General features: G+C 38.7%; 1 protein-coding gene across 1 annotated transcript in view; it reads left to right on the top strand.

The window, feature by feature from the left end:
- DLGAP2 (DLG associated protein 2) overlaps window positions 1–17,824 on the top strand; it is a 452,324-nt gene that overhangs the window by 166,021 nt on the left and 268,479 nt on the right. Inside the window, exon 3 of the mRNA XM_058177539.1 lies at window positions 4,466–4,498. The gene's annotated coding sequence lies outside the window, so the exon portion shown is untranslated. The remainder of the gene's footprint in view (window positions 1–4,465; window positions 4,499–17,824) is intronic.

Raw genomic sequence — 17,824 nt, 5'->3', positions numbered from 1 at the left:
AGGAAATATGAGGATTGTTTTTTACAAAGCTGTTCACCTAGTTTAAGTAATTAAAAAAACCAGTAGGCAATGAAAGGAAGAAACATCTAAGAATCTAATACATCTCACTATGAAACAACAGAAAATACTTGTAGCTCGGGATTTAGATTTTGGCAGTGGTTTGCTCTCTATGCTTGTTTCAATTTAGTTTCTGAACGTTTCGTTACCAGACTAAGTAACATCATCAGTAGGATTTTCTTGTCCTATTCTCCTTAGCTTATAAAGGTCTTGTGTGCCAGTTTGGTCAGATGATTGGTTGTTCGTTTGAAGAATTTAAATATATTTAAGTTCTGAGCAGCTGATTGGTTCCCTCATTGATTGATCGTTCAAATGATCTGGTTTCTTACCTATTCATATGCTGGATCTACACACCATCTACTCAACAACAACCATCTATTCACTGGGATCAGTTTTACACGTGAGGAAGAAAAAGCACATCAACTCCCCTTCCTAGATACTGACATAAGGAGACAAGATAATGGTGAATTAACAACTTGAGTAAACCGAAAATCCACACACAGAGACCAGGTTCTAAATTTCCCAAGTAACCTCCCCACTGCACACAAGCAAAGCTGCATCCAGACCCTTTTCAAAAGAGCCAAAACACACTGCAGGCATCAAGCCATTAAGAAAAACAGAAAAGAAACACCTTTTCAATGTTTTCCTCCGCAATGGCTATCCAAAAAATTTCATAATACAATGCTTGTCATCTAAACCCTGACAAAATAAACAGCCAAACACAACATGAAAACAAGTCCTGCCCTACATAAAAACAACATCCGAAATGACTGACAGAATACTGCAACCGCAAGGAATAATGATAGCTCACAAACCCACATTTACACTCAGAAAAGAGCTATCTAAAGTCAAAGTACAGAAGACGGACAACAGCAACACAGTATACGAAATCTATTACAACAATTGTATCTAATTCTATGTGGGACAAACAGGAAGGCAATGGAAAACAAGGGTTCATGAACATCAACTAGCAATTAAACAGCAAGACCAAAAATCCCCTGATCTCAATTCACATTGATAATAAACAACACCAGTTTGATTGGGAGGGAACAAAAATCATTGGCCATGCCAGCCACACACGTGAATTTATTAAAGTCTGGTATTCTACCAAAGGAGCAATTAACAAGCATATTGATCTAGATCAGGGGTGTCAAACTCAAGGCCCGCAGGCTGGATCCCGCCTGCAGGGTATTTAGATCTGGCCTGCGGGGCCACCCTGAAAACAGCAAAGGACTGGCCCGCGGTGCCTCTGGCAGCGAAAACGGAGCTCGGGGAGGCGGTGCAAGACCCGCCTGGCTCCATTTTCAGCTGCAATGGCCTCCTGCAGCCCTCTGTCAGTGAAAACGGAGCCCAGGGACTGACGTCAAGCTGGCCACATCCACCCTGGCCACATCAACCATAGCCACGCTCACCTCAGCCACGCCCAACCCGTCCCTCCAAGATCGAACACAACCCTGATGCGGCCCTCAATGAAATCGAGTTTGACACCCCGATCTAGATCCAGTATGTAAGAAACCAGATTATTCGAATGGCCAAACAACAAGAGAAGTGATCAGAATTTATATATAGCTCTAAATGAACAACCAATCACACAATCAACTGACCATACTGGCACATAAGGCATTTATAAGCTAACTCTGGTAACAAAACTAAAGTTTTGTTCAGAAACTAAATTAAAACAAGCTTGGAGAGCAAACCACTGCCAACATTTCACTATACTAGATAGAGCCATGGTGGCACAGTGGTTAGAATGCAGTACTGCAGGCTACTTCTACTGACTGCCAGCTGCCTGCACTTTGACTGTTTGATTCTCACCAACTCAAGGTTGACTCAGCCTTCTATCCTTCTTAGGTCTGTAAAATGAGGACCCAGATTGTTGGAGGCAATAGGCTGACTCTGTAAACCACTTAGAAAGGTCTGTAAAGCCCTGTGAAGCAGTATATAAGTCTAAGTGCTAATGCTAGTATGCAGTCTTACCAATAAAATACGGGATAAATGGGAACTGGAAAAAACAGGTTATTTCATCCTATAGGTGTTGGGTTGCTCAGAGTTACTCAGCTCTTAAAATAAATTTTAAAAAATCAGAAGTGAAGGAAGGTGAAAGGAAATCTATATATTTTCTAGTGTGCTCATCATTATCTTCTGGAACTGTGTCTAAAAGGAAAAAAAAAACGGCACTAAGGTAGGAGAGGGCACTCTCTGAACTCCTCCAAAACTGCTGTCATAAGATAATGTTTGATTTGATTAATGAGAAAATTGATTAAATACTTTGGTAGGATTACATTAACTGCATCTAATGAATTATGCAAACTCTCAGAAGAGGAGCTTTCCAACTTAAGAGAAAGCACCTGTCTTTGACTCATTAAAGCAACGGTATTGTTTCTTGGATTGTTTGCGGCTGCTTTATAAGTTGCTCCCCATTGGCTTGGTGCCCATGCATTGCCAGATGGTTTTCTCAGGAAGGGATGGTAGTAAGAAGCAGATTGGCTAGGCAAACACACACAATGCAGAATCAACTTAAGAGAGCTTATGCAGCAGCCATGCAAGCCTAAAAAAGATGCAGCTGCTTTAATGATCTGGAGAGAAGTATAGCCTCTTGTGAAACACCCCTTTCCAAAGATTTTTGTAGCTTTACTACTTATTTGGTTTAGTTCATTTTTAATAAAACCAGAACTTGTATATATCTCGATCTACCTTTAAAGCTTTCCTGAGAGCGTAGGGATGGAGTTGCCTCTGAACTCCGTCCCATTTCTAGAAACATTTCTGGATCCACGACACTTCTCAACCCCCAGTCCCTTTCTCTGACTCTTTTTCTCCTTCATCTTATTTATATTTTAAGAAAGTGAATGTAAGCACTCCTGACTTGGAAATGCTTACCACTTTTTCTCTATGTTCTCTGTAGTACCAAATTCTATGCAGGCATAAAAATAATAAAAAAGGATTTTTTATCTTCCTAAGAGTGGCCTGGAAAATCAATCTTGTAGAAAGATTGAGTACACATGTGAACAATACAGTAAAAAGGGTTTTACTGTAATATGCTTGGCTCACATCAGATGCAGCATTTACGGTGATGGGTAAACTTTTCACAGTTACCTTTTTTCCTGTCTCTTTCGTTGTGCAGATGACAAGATTTTTGGCAGCCGCATTTAGTTTTCAGAATTCCTGCTGTTACCTGAATTAAACAGCAATCGTTTGAAATTCTCTTTTGTTTGTCATTATGAAAAGTGCGGAAGATTTCATGTGGGCAGGCTGGCGATTCCTATATTAAAGCCTTTCCCAACCAAGGGTGTCTACAAGGTTCGGTGGGTGGAAATTAAATAAGTCATGATGGTGGGTGGGTGCATTTGAAGCTCAGTCTTTTTTTAACAAGGGTCTCATCCACATAAAAATTGTATGCATGCTCTTGAGAGAAAACTAGATTGCTAGTCCTTGGAAGACAATTGGACTTATCCAACTGTTTGCAGATGTGTGTGTGTGTGTGTGTGTGTGTGTGTATAGGTCAGTGTGTGTGGGGGGGTGAAGGGTGGTGGGAAATGGTGTAACCTTTATAGAAGGAGTAGCTCATTTTTGCACTTAAACAGGAGAAATATGGTATAAATACAAATTGGATACAATGTCAATTCTATTATAATCTCTATCTTAGTTGGAGCTCACATGTATAAGAATAGATAAGCATGGATTTATGTGAAGAATAGATGGTGGGCAAGAACTGTCCCTGTGAATCAAGCTGCCCTTTTTTAGGTATGCATAAACAATGCTTGCATGACGACGACCATGATGATGAAGATAATGATGATGACGACATACATTCAGTCGTGTCTGTCTCTTGGCGATTCTATGGGTCAGGGTCTCTCCACATCTCTTGACATGCTTGCCTCAGCTTTTTCATAATCTCATCTCTTTGTACTTCTTCTCAGATATCCATTGTCTATAAATCAATATAGCTTGTTATTATAGACTAAAAAAAAAGAAGGAAAGAAGGAAAAGATACACCATTAGATACATTCGGTATTAATTGTCTGAGATATAATACAACAGCATCAAGATTGAGTAACTTGAAAAAGATAGCAATAGCGCTTAGCAGTGGCACTTGAACTTATATACCACTTCACAGTGCTTTACAGTCCTCCCTAAGGAATTTACAGAATTAGCATATTGCCCCCAACAATCTGGGTTCTCCTTTTATCGACCTTGGAAGGATGGAAGGCTGAGTCACCCTTGAGCTGGTGAGACTCAAACTGCCAAGCTGCTGGCAACCAGCAGTCAGCAGAATTAGCCTGCAATACTGCATTCTAATCACTGTGCCACCACGGCTTAGTGGTTAGATAAGGAGGCATTTCCAGCTGAGCAAGGATGCTCCCTTTATAAGAAAATTGGCATTGACTACATTCTTTCTTCTTCTTTGCAGAGTCACAGTGCACACTCTGTGGTGAACCTGAAGGTGAGTCCTGTAATTCCATCATTTCCAAAGTTAGTTGTGTTGTCTAACTTATATGAACTGCTTTAACCTATTAGCATGTGTTGTCTGGTGGAAATAGATTGAACATGGTATTAGACGTCACATTCTTTAGAATAGGGCAGGTATGGGAAATGTTAAGAGGGTTGTTAGATGTCATCAAATGAACTTAACTGAATTAAATGAGTAGTAAGGGGATTTTTTTGGAGGTTTTTTTTTGAAAAAGAACCTTTGTTTATCTATTTTTCTGGGCAACTTACAACATTAAAAATTACAACATAAAAACCATCTCTAATTTTCATCCTCCATTTTTCAGTAGAAACATTGCCCATTGTGCTCCACGATTCTGGAGAAACACAAGTTCCCCGTCTCTCTAATTCTTTATTCCACTCATTTTTCTTTATCTCAAATTCTCAATCCACTCTCTATGGATACAACCAATCTCATAATTTAAAAGGAAACTGTCAAAATCTATTATGAACAGTGTATTATTATATTAAAAGTACTGAATATAGTCTTAAATTTAGAGATGAATAATATAATCTCAAGTTGTCGAATATCTAACTACGGTACATATTTTTGTTATATTATATTTTGATAAATATAGAATATAGAATTATCCTGATTATATTTGTACTGATAGTTCAAAACATATTAGAACCCTATGATAATAGAAGTCTCATTGCATGACCTGACCTAAAAGTATAGGAGTAGGTGAAGTAAAGGAGTCTGAGATGTGAATCAGATACATAAACTCACATATTATATTCTAGTTTCCATGTATTTTTATGCTGGTTTTTAAATAGTTCGATGGAAACTAACACTATACTATTTCAGGTAACATCATTTTCTGTGCCATCTGTGTATAGCATTATCCTGATGTTTCGGAAAAACTTCATTATCTGGTTCTTTAAATGAAGAATATGGGCAGTGATTCAAGGAAAATATCTCATGTATGCCATAGGTTGTACTTGGTAGGGCTTGATTTCCACATGGTGGCTTTAAACTGCTCTAGTATTTTAGCATTACCTCCAAGGCTAAAAGAAGTCAAGCAGAAACACATAAAGAGCATAGAAATAGCCTCACCAAAGTCATTTGACCCTTACTGAAGCATGGATTAACGCTTCATAATTCTTGGCAATGAGGATCTCTGTAATTTATTCAGTAATTTTGTCTGCTCTAAGAAGGTGCAGTATTTCAACTCAATATAAAATGAGTTAAAAATGGAATTTTGAAAAAGACAGTGCAATTTTTGTGAAATAAATATTTGCCCATCTTATGGGCAATTTGATTTGTTAGCTCTGAATGGAGGTAGTGTTTTAATTCACAGAGAAATTGGTAGTCAGTTGAAAAATTGAAAAGAGAAAAAGGAAGAAATTACTGGATACCAATCTCTCTGCTGATATAACTAAATCCCATTGATAACTCATTCTGCTTTACTTTTCTGGCTGGCTAACCAAAATTCACTGGTTCAAAACTAGTAGGGACCACCAACATAATATATGTCAGAATTGTTACACTAAAGCCAAAATAGACAGAAGGGGAAGGAAGGACTAAAGGGATAAAGGAAATTAGACAATTAGCGTAATCTCTATTCTGTTGATAGAGATTGGTGGGATATTAAACAAAAAAATAATCAAGCCAATAGTAGAGCAACTCTTTGGAAGAAGAAATCAGTTCAGTTTCTGCAAAGGTAAGTCTTGTGTTATCAATATTCTTGACATGTTTAGAGTGGCAATAGATAGTAAGTAAGGGTGACTCAATAGATATACTCTGCAGCTTTCAGAAAGCTCTTGACTAAAGGACAATGCTTTTATGTTAATTGACATAAGATAAGACTCTGGTGCCACCATCAAGCCTTGGCAAGAAGGAAAGAGAGAGGATGAGAGGTTTCATTCTATGGGCTGATACCCCCAAGAAACTAAATGTGCTTTGTTGCTGTTGCCAGAGGATCCAAAAAAGCGAAGGCTGCACCATGATGTCTGGAGGCTGTGCAGGTCTGGATGGGGCAGAACAGGCTTCAACTCAACCCATCCAAGACAGAGTGGCTGTGGATGCCGGCATCCTGGTACAGCCAGCTTATTCCATCGCTGACTGTTGGGGGCGAATCACTGGCCCCCAGGGGGAGGGTTCACAACTTAGGTGTTCTCCTGGACGATCGGCTGTCTTTAGAAGAACATATGACGGCCGTCGCCAGGGGAGCTTTTTATCAGGTGCGCCTGATAAGCCAGTTGCGTCCCTTCCTTGACCGGGATTCCCTACGCACAGTCACTCATGTCCTTGTCACTTCCCGCCTGGACTACTGCAATGCTCTCTACATGGGGCTCCCCTTGAAGAGCACCAGGAGGCTCCAGCTGGTCCAGAATGCGGCTGCGCGGATAATAGAGGGGGCACCACGATGCTCCCATGTAACAACTCTCCTGCGCAGCTTGCACTGGCTGCCAGTGGTCTTCCGGGTGCAATTTAAGGTGTTGGTTATCACCTTTAAAGTGCTCCATGGCACAGGACCGGGTTACTTACAGGACCGCCTACTGTCACCATTAGCCTCCCATCGGCCTGTGCGCTCCCATAGGGAGGGCCTCCTCAGGGTGCCGTCAGTCAAACAATGTCAACTGGAGGCCCCCAGGGGGAGGGCCTTCTCTGTGGGGGCTCCTGCCCTTTGGAATGAGTTGCCTCCGGCCTCTCGGTGTCAACTCCCCGACCTCTGGTCTTTTAAACACGAGCTCAAGACCTTTTTATTCCACCGTGCGGGGCTAGCCTGACAAAATTTTAATGGGGGTTTTATGATGGTTTTATGTTAGTTTTAATCTTCAGCCTAATTTTAGAATCAGTTTTTTGATATGTTTTTAATTTTTGTTTATGTTTATGTTGTTTTTATTTACGCTGTAAACCGCCCTGAGTCCTTCGGGAGAATGGCGGTATAAAAATTGAATAAATAATAATAAAAATAAAAAAGCTAGCGATAAACAAGGGGTCCGTTTCCTATAACCTGCTGTTTTGCTGTGTGGTGCCAATAACTCTGTAAGATGCAATTTTCCCAAAAGCTGCTGTGTTGTAATCAATCAAATCAGAGTAGAGTAGAGTAGAGTAGAGTAGACTTGTATGACAGCTGCAGCACATTGCTGGCTCATATTTAAGTGATTGTCCACTAAGACTCCAAGATTCCTCACAGTTACTGCTATTGAGCCACCTATACCCATGATGGCGAACCTATGGCACGCGTGCCACGTGGCATGCATAGCCATATCAGTGGGCAGCTCTGGCGCGTATGTGCACAGGCCATTTTTGGCCTCCGGAGGTCTCCGGGTAGGTGGGGAAGGCCGTTTTCACTCCCCCTCCAGACTCCTAGAAAAGCTCTGGAGCCAGGTGAGAGAGAAAAACGGGCCTACTGGGCAATTGTGTGCCAGGAACAGGGGAAGTGGGGGGTTGTGCATGCATGTGTGGGGGCGAGGTGCATAGAATTATGGGTGTGGGTATGCCCCCGTCCCTCCTCCTGGCATGTGATGGCAAAATGGTTAGCCATCACTGACCTATACTATCCCTGTGCATTTGTTTTTCTTTCTAAATGTAGAACCTTACTTTTCTCACAATTGAATTTCATTTTTTTGATTGCGCCCAATGTTCAAGTCTGTCAAGTTCCTTCTGTATCTTAAGCCTATCTTCTGCAGTGTTTTCTATTCCTGCCAACTTTGTGTCATATGCAAATTTGATGAGTTTCCCATCTCTCCCCTCATCTAAATCACTGATAATTGATGTGATTTGAACTCATCTAGGCTGGACAGTTACTCACTTACCATTTTCTTGCCTATTTTAATTTGTATTCTTAATCTGGTTTTTTTGGTACTATTTTTGATAGGTTGGGTTGTTTTTTCCTTTTGTGTAAAGACAGATGCAAAAAATGAATAAAGCAGTTCTGTTTCTCCTTGTTGCTTGTCATCTTCTTGCCACTTTCTCCCATTAATGGACCAACCGTTTCAGAGAATGAGTAGCTAATTCTCCCTTTTCCCTTGCCACTTTTCTCCAGCTCTGACTCAACATCAGCAAAGAATTGATGAACATATAATATTTTATTCATCTTTGAAAGGATAGTTTGGGAAAGTATTCAGTAAATTTTCTGTACTAACTTCTACAAGGAAGAATCTGCACTTTTATGATCGATGCTAGTTCAAGGGAAAGTAGGTTTCTTCTTATGCAATAAAATTGAGAAAAAAAGAGAGGGCATACAAATTGAATGGAAATACTTTTATAATCCATTGTTTAAACAAAGGCATATTTCTGTATTCTTTGTTTAGAAACAACTCTAGGTACTCTTGTATTAAATCTCAGGTATTCATGGATCTTTCCTCCCTGATAGAGAGATTCAATTCATTTCAACCTGAACGTTGCTTAGTGCACATTTTATTATTATGCAGATTGAAATGAATGTGGCACTCTGGGCTAGGAAGATACTGTCCAGAAAATAATGTTTTTTATATTTCATTCCTAATCACTTTTATTTCTTTCAAATATGATTCAGATGTTTATTTTTCTTCTTTTAAATTTCAGTTCCTCTATTAACAAGTCAGGCAGAGTGACATGTAATGCTCCCTTATATTGGTGAAATGAAAGGAGACTATTAGAGATTATATGGAATGGCTTGCCTCCAGGAGTTGTGGGTGCTCCATTGTTGGAGGTGATGTTTTTCACCTCCAATGAGGTGTTCTTGTTTTTAGGAACAGATTGGGCAATCATTTGTCCAGAATGACATAGGGTCTCCTGCTTGAGCAGGGAGTTCGACTAGAAGACCCCCTTCTAAGTCTGTTATTTTGAAGTTCAAAGATTATTCATTTCCAGCCATTCTCTTCTCTGATCAGGCTTCAAGGAAACAACTCACACCTGTAATAACCACAGTTGAAAAGAACACTATTGTTAGGTGCTGACTTTAGACCTGGGAATTACCTAAATTCAGTATTTCAAGAGAAATCAAATACTCCTAGAACTTAATTATTTTTGGTTCTTCCTTCCCGCTTGGACCTTTTTTAAATCTGTAACTTGTTGTCTTGTCACATAAACGCTGAGTAAAATATTTATGGGTGTTGCGTATACATTGTTAACAAAAAGAAAAATAGGAGCTGGGGTTACTAGAACAGTATTTCGCTTTTATGTTGTCTGGACAAAAAGATTCTAAAATCCTGAAGCGTAAGAATTTCTTCTATAAACCAGATTAGCTAGAATAGTGGAGGTACTCAAGACAACTGAAGTATAATTGTCCACAAAAGGTCAAAATACTTGGCTGGTAATACCTATGCCACAATATTTGACATTTCAAGAGTAGAAGCTCATCAGTTTGTTTTTATTTTTATAGGTCTGTGTTCTCCGTCACACAAATGCCTTTTGAGCATTTAACTCTATTGCTATTAATGGAGTATAATCAAGAAATCTCTAAAACGATTCTAAAGCATTCTAATTCTGCTAAAAGTCAAGATGAATGTTTATGGTTTCTCAGATCGTTTTGCTGCTAAATCACTTGCTTACAATCACTATGTAGTAATTATTCAGCCTTTTTTTTTATTTTATTTTTTTATTTACATTTATATCCCGCCCTTCTCCGAAGACTCAGGGCGGCTTACAGTGTGTAAGGCAATAGTCTCATTCTATTTATATATTTACAAAGTCAACTTATTGCCCCCACAACAATCTGGGTCCTCATTTTACCTACCTTATAAAGGATGGAAGGCTGAGTCAACCTTGGACCTGGTGGGACTAGAACCTGCAGTAATTGCAGGCAGCTGTGTTTTTTAATAACAGGCTTCTTACAGCCTGAGCCACACCGCGGCCCTATTTTAAAATGTGTGATTCTTTAAATAATTATTTTAAGGAGGTTTGGTCCTGTCATTATGCAATATTCTAAAGGGTGACATTGGTAGCAGCAACAATGCTAATTATGAAAAACAGGATTGGAGTAATGGGGAGGGGGTTGGGAGATGAAAAGCTTTGGATGTGGTTATTTGGATTGGAAGGGAAAATTTTATTCTATGTTTGGTTTATGTATAACAATACCTTGTGATTGACCCGGGAAGCGGGGGGGGGGGGGTTTGGGAGGGAGGGGGGGAAAAGGGGGAAAATGTTTTTGTTTTTTAAAACTCTTTCAATAAAAAAAAAAACAGGATTGGGAATGAAAACTCATATGAATTATTTTGTTAAAGTTTTGGAACAGGAACCAAACATGAATCTTTGCTAAGTACTCACTCTGGTTTTCATTTGAAATTTCAGTTCAGTTTCATCTGAACTACTGCAGTACAGTAGTTTTTAATGTATATTCATCTTTCCTTGGATGAAACTACAAAACAACTTCAGGAATTAAGGCATTTTTGGTAAGATGCTTCTCTTCTTTCCTGGTATCTTGATTTAAGATTTTACAAACTGCCATCCATGGGTCTGTGAACAGCTATTGCATAGCATCTTTTTGCATATCAGCACATGCAAATGATGGAGCATTTAATAATTAGGGCTGCATTTTGCATTTTTGTCCTTACTATGTTCAAACATGTTTGGTATTTCCAGGACAATCTTGAGAAAATGTTAAAGGGTGCTCTCACTAAATAAAATTAATTTATCTTTCTTTGTCAACTGTGAATGAAAGCCATTCAAAAGGATGATGGACTTTTAAAGAAAGGCCTGTTCAGAATTGCTAAGATGTTCCCACGATGGATAAAAATGATGGAACTAGCAGAGATGCCTACATTGACTCAGTGGTGAAATCCAAAATTTTTTACTACTGATTCTGTGGGCATGGCTTGATAAGTGTGGTGTGGCTTGGTGGGTGTGGCAAGGGAAGGATACTGTAAAATCTCCATTCCCTCCCCACTCCTGGGGGAAAGATATTGCAAAAACTCCATTCCCACCCCATTCTGGGGCCAGCCAGAGGTGGTATTTGCTGGTTCTCCAAACTATTCAGAATTTCCGCTGCCGGTTCTCTGATCTGCTCAAAATTTCCGCTACCGGTTCTCCAGAACCTGTCAGAACCTGCTGGATTTCACCCCTGCATTGTTTGCTTTAATTAAGGAAAAGAAAACATCCAACTTTGTTTCTACTTGGAAACCACTTCTGGATTTTGTGCTTGAGATGGAAAATGAGACTTTGGGTTTTGTTGATTAGATAAATTTGTTGTCATAGAAATGGTTAATACATATAATAGTAAAATGTTGAGGTTGTAATAGTACTATCCTATTCTACTAAAAAGAGTTGGAGGTCAATGTTTTTCTTTTCCTTTTTCTCTTTTACCCTAGAGTTCTTTCTTTTCCCTTTTCCCTCCCCCTTTCCCTTTTTTCTACCATTTTCTCTTTCTTTTGTATTTTATATCCTAATAAACAATATATAAGCTAAGATGTACATGGTGCATTTTATTTACACCCATCAAATGCTTTGACTCTTAAGAGTCAAATGCATCATAATTGTTCACATGAGCAAGATACAAATACACATTTTACGGGATTAACTGACATTTTTAATGTCAAAATTTAAATGACAAAATTAGTAGACCAGAGGAATGCTGTTGATATAATTTACTTGGACTTCAGTAAAGCATTTGATAAAGTAGACCATAACCTACTACTAGATAAAGTAGAAAAATGTGGGTTAGACAGCACCACCACCAGATGGATTCGTAACTGGCTGACCAACCGCACTCAACGTGTAGTCCTCAACGGAACTACATCCACATGGAGGGAAGTATGCAGTGGAGTACCCCAAGGCTCTGTTTTAGGCCCAGTACTCTTCAACATCTTCATCAATGACTTGGACGAGGGGATAGATGGGGAACTCATCAAATTTGCAGATGACACCAAGCTGGCAGGAATAGCCAACACTCCAGAAGATAGGCTCAAGTTACAGAAAGATCTTGACAGACTTGAACATTGGGCGCTATCTAACAAAAAGAAATTCAACAGTGAAAAAAGTAAGGTTCTACATTTAGGCCAAAAAAACAAAATGCACCAGTACCGTATATGTGGTACCTTGCTCAATAGTAGTACCTGTGAGAGGGATCTTGGAGTCCTAGTGGATAACCATCTAGATATGAGCCAGCAGTGTGCAGCAGCTGTTAAAAAGCCAACACAGTTCTGGGCTGCATAAACAGAGGGATAGAATCAAGATCACGTGAAGTGCTAGTACCACTTTATAATGCCTTGGTAAGGCCACACTTGGAATATTCCATCCAGTTTTGGTCGCCACGATGTAAAAAAGATGTTGAGACTCTAGAAAGAGTGCAGAGAAGAGCAACAAAGATGATTAGGGGACTGGAGGATAAAACATATGAAGAACGGTTGCAGGAACTGGGTATGTCTAGTTTAACAAAAAGAAGGACTAGGGGAGACATGATAGCAGTGTTCCAATATCTCAGGGGCTGCCACAGAGAAGTGGGAGTTGGGCTGTTCTCCAGAGCACCTGAGGGTAGAACAAGAAGCAATGGGTGGAAACTGATCAAGGAAAGAAGCAACTTAGAACTAAGGAGAAATTTCCTGACAGTTAGAACAATTAATCAGTGGAACGACTTGCCTGCAGAAGTTGTGAATGCTCCAACACTGGAAATTTTTAAGAAAATGTTGGATAACCATCTGACTGAGATGGTGTAGGGTTTCCTGCCTGGGCAGGGGGTTGGACTAGAAGGCCTCCAAGGTCCCTTCCAACTCTGATGTTATGTTATGTTATGTTATATTTATTTTCAGTTTGTTCTGATGAAAAAAGTTGTACTTCCATATCATGATTAGAATCTTACAGGAGCAGAATAAAAAGATTGGGAAAAGTTATTTCATCCAAGCATTTTCTACCAGAGTTTCATCTTGGGGAAGGCCATAAATCTCTCTCTTGGAATGAAAACACTACTTCACAAATTTAATAGCAGAAGATTTCAAGGATGAAGCTATAATAACTTGCCTTTTCTGCAGATACAAAAGAAGTTCTTAGAATGACAAAGGTCAGCTATTGCAGACTACAAACACAATGAAACCTTGATTTAACAAATATTTCTATTCCCAGTTTAGTAGATTTCAGCTGCAAGAGACCAGATTTCCATTGGGACATCTAGCTCAAGTAATGGACAAGTAAAATAAACCAAATATTTTGGTTAAATAACCAAATATTATTTATTTTATTTATTTTATATCTATAGCTATAGCTATAGCTATAGCTATCTAGCTATATCTATATCTATCTATCTATCTATCTATCTATCTATCTATCTATCTATCTATCTATCTACCTACCTACCTACCTACCTACCTACCTACCTACCTACCTATCTATGATATAAATAATATTGCCTAATGACATTATTAGAAAATTAATAAATCATCACATGACATACTCTTCTGTATTTAACTTTGAAGTAAAACAGACAAAACTCCTCTCCCCATGTTAAAATGTTATAATATAATATAATATAATAATATAACAACAGAGTTGGAAGGGACCTTGGAGGCCTTCTAGTCCAACCCCCTGCCCAGCAGGAAACCCTACACCATCTCGGTCAGATGGTTATCCAACATTTTTTTAAAAATTTCCAGTGTTGGAGCATTCACAACTTCTGCAGGCAAGTCGTTCCACTTATTAATTGTTCTAACTGTCAGGAAATTTCTCCTTAGTTCTAAGTTGCTTCTTTCTTTGATCAGTTTCCACCCATTGCTTCTTGTTCTACCCTCAGGTGCTTTGGAGAACAGCCCAACTTCCTCTTCTTTGTGGCATCCCCTGAGATATTGGAACACTGCTATCATGTCTCCCCTAGTCCTTCTTTTTGTTAAACTAGACATACCCAGTTCCTGCAACCGTTCTTCATATGTTTTAGCCTCCAGTCCCCTAATCATCTAGGGGACTGGGGACTAAAACATATGAAGAACGGTTGCAGGAACTGGGTATGTCTAGTTTAATAAAAATGTTAATATGAGTATTGCTCTACAGCAATAGTTTTTAATGTAGCTTCCAATATATGTCTTCTTAGTTAGTAATAGACTTTCTAACCTCTGTTTCTCAGCCTTGAATATTGAGAAAACCTCCATAGTCTTTTGAGAATGGTCTTCAGGATCTTGACTTGCCTGATTAACCCCTACAAAATAAAGGCCCACATTATACATACATGATGTTTTGATATTGTATGTAATATATTGTGATAAAAATATCTTTCAGATACTCTAGTAGACTTCATAAATATTTTTCTAGCATTTAATATTTGTTGATTTTTTGTAAAGTAGCCTCAACAGCCATCAGCCTTCTAAGATAAACCAGAGAGGAAACACAACTAGATGAGCTAATTCTACTTTATTGCAACAGAATCTTGCAAGTCTAAAAGTAGAATCTTGCTGGCACTTTTAGCTGCCTTATCCATTAGGGCAGGTCCTTCCTAACTTTCTTCCTCTGGCCATTGAGTGACTGGGGGCTCCTGCCACTCTTCTCTGATTATTTCCTGGGCAACATCCCCTCTCCTTCTCTCCCAAGGTCATTCTCACATACCATTACATCCGTACCCGTATCTAGTACTGCAGTTAGAATTTAAAGTTTGGTGTACAAAGTGATATTACTCTAGTTAAATATCAGGGCTCTGTTGATGTACTTCGCAGTCAATAAGAGGCGGGTTTTAGGTTTTTTAAAAAAAATCTTTTTAAAAAAGAATAAAAATGGATTCAGTAAGAATCAATTTTATCAAGAAAAAAAGTTGATTCTGCAATGCAAGTACATATTTTGGGTACACACATATTATAACAATTTTGCATTATAATCTACAATTTTATCTCATTAAGATAGCTTGTGAATGTTATAGCTCTGTCACTGATCAAAGCTTTATATTTGTCCAGAAACAATAATTGGTAGAAATGCTAGAAAAAAGAAAGTGAATGTTCTTTCCCCAAAACACTGTTTTCTTATTTTATTTTATATTTTTATTACCTATTATTTTATCCCGTTGTCTCCTCTGTTTCCTCCATTCTGTCAGTTCAAGCTAGTAAATCCACATTTTGGATCCAACCACTCATTATTATTTTGTACTTTGAAGTTACATATTATACCTCACCCACAGCTTTGAGATCACAGGCTCTTCTATTGAAAGCACCGGACAAAATATTTGAAAGGCCACATATTATACATTAGATACTGACCAAGAAACTGGCAATTACCATACTCATTGCTTTATTCTTATAATTATACTTTGGGAGAGCTCTTTCATGATGATCTTCTGTACCTCTGTCAGAATTATATCAGAGAAGAATATAGTTAAATAAGAAGCACCACATTCCTTAAATAGTCCCGGCTATCAAATTCACTTCCATTTGAACATGAACATGAGAGAAAGGCATAACATTTTACCAGCCCTTCTCACTATGCATTATATTCCTGGGATTCCATTATTATAAGTACGCCGGTGTATACCAGCAGTTTAATAAACATGGGATAGATTGAAAACAGAGTTTTATATGGCACGAGAGGTCTTAAAATGGGATTTTGACAACGACGGTTAGTTCTTTCCTTCCGCTGTCAGATTTTACAGCTATTCATAACCATTTTAAATACCAGCTTCCTCTGAAGTTATTTCTCTTTTAAAATTTCATTTCATTTCAATTCTATATGCATTAACTCTGGCTATTGCCTGTTTTTATTAAATGTATTAAATGGTTGCATCTTTTTTCTCACTCTCAACAAAGTTTAATCAAACAAAAACTGAAATGCCATCCATAAAAAACACCTAACAAGATGTTTTAGGGGTGAGAAGCTATCCGCTAGCAGGAATCAAGCAAGGCAGGAAGTACTTTCAGCTGAGAATTAATTTGCCTGAGACTTAAGGCAGTGAATTCTAAAATTGTCTTTGTTTCATGCAAGGGTACCTAATAGAACTATAGTATACTCTGTTTGAAGAACTCTAGGGTTAAATTTATTAGAGGTAGGATTCATGAAAAAGCTTATTTTCTTTTCCAAGAATAATGTCTTAGTGCTGACCTTTGTTTTCCATCTCTAAACCCTGCCTTTTCTTCTCTGTTTCAATAGGACACATTTGGAGGATTGCATTTAATATATTTTGTTTTGCTCTTCAAATTGTTATCCTGCAGAACTCAGTTCTGATACCTGATCTTGGACCCTGATTACTGCATCTAACCAAATCAATTAAAATGATTAGTTTACCTACCCAGACCAATACATAGCTATACCTATTAAGGAGAATTCTAGCTTGTCAGAGTAAACTAGTAAATAAGGAATGCCGATAAGCAAAATTACATGATGCACAACTGAGGTGTGCTTAGTGATTTATTTCTATTTTAGGCTTTCTATGACAGATTCTGAAGCTGAAGCTCAAACATTTGGCCACCAAATGAGAAGAGAGGACTCCTTGGAAAAGACCCTGATGTTGGGAAGGTTTGAAGGAAAAAAGAATAGCAGGAGATGAGATGTTTAGGTAAAGTCACTGTCATCGATGCAATGAACATGAATTTGGACAAATGCCAGGAGACAGTAGAGGACAGGAGGGCCTGTCATGCTGTCATCCACGGGGTCACAAAGAGATGGTCACAACTTAGCAACTGAACAAGTGATAGGTACACTTTTTAAAGAGGATAACAGTGACTCTAGAAGTTGAGATAGGTTGATTTGAGATTGAATTATACAGACTGAGATATTAGTTGGGTGGAGAGATGAAGCATAGGAAAGTATCGGTGAGAATTCAATGGATAAACATGGCAGTTGTGAGATTAAAAGAAATGAATGGAATGCACAGGAGGATGGACAATAAGAGTATAGAGCAGGGGTGTCCAAACTTGGTCCCTTTAAGACTTGTGGACTTCAACTCCCAGAGTCCCTCAGCCAGCAAAGCTGGCTGAGGAACTCTGGGAGTTGAAGTCCACAAGTCTTAAAGGGACCAAGTTTGGACACCCCTGGTATAGAGGCTTCAAATCAATCAATCAACCAGACTTGTTACAATATTAGTAATGTGCCCCAATCAAGCAAATCTGAGCAGTGTGCAACTAAGTTAAAATAAAAGCCTAGAAACCAAATTAAATACATCATATCTTCCCACCCTAAAAAGGCATTCCCACAACTAATAAGGACTAGATGAATGGTGGTCATCACCCTTACGAAATAGCAAGAAGGCAAAAGGGTCTTGAGAAGAAGTATGTTCAAAAGCACAGGGGAAGGAGTGGGGAAAGTCATACTAGAAAAGGCCACCTATTTGGTCCATAACCTTTGTGCCTTTTATAGAATGGAAGTGGTTTTCATTTAGGAAGAGCAATTAAGATCAGCACAGACTTCCAGATAATGGAGGATATGGGATAGGAGTGGTGGAAGATACTATGAGCT

Source organism: Ahaetulla prasina, chromosome 1 (genome assembly GCF_028640845.1).
Source record: "Ahaetulla prasina isolate Xishuangbanna chromosome 1, ASM2864084v1, whole genome shotgun sequence".
In the NCBI taxonomy this organism is placed as follows: Eukaryota; Metazoa; Chordata; class Lepidosauria; order Squamata; family Colubridae; genus Ahaetulla; species Ahaetulla prasina.
Note: the sequence above shows the minus strand (reverse complement) of the source record. Positions and strands in the feature narration are given on the sequence as shown.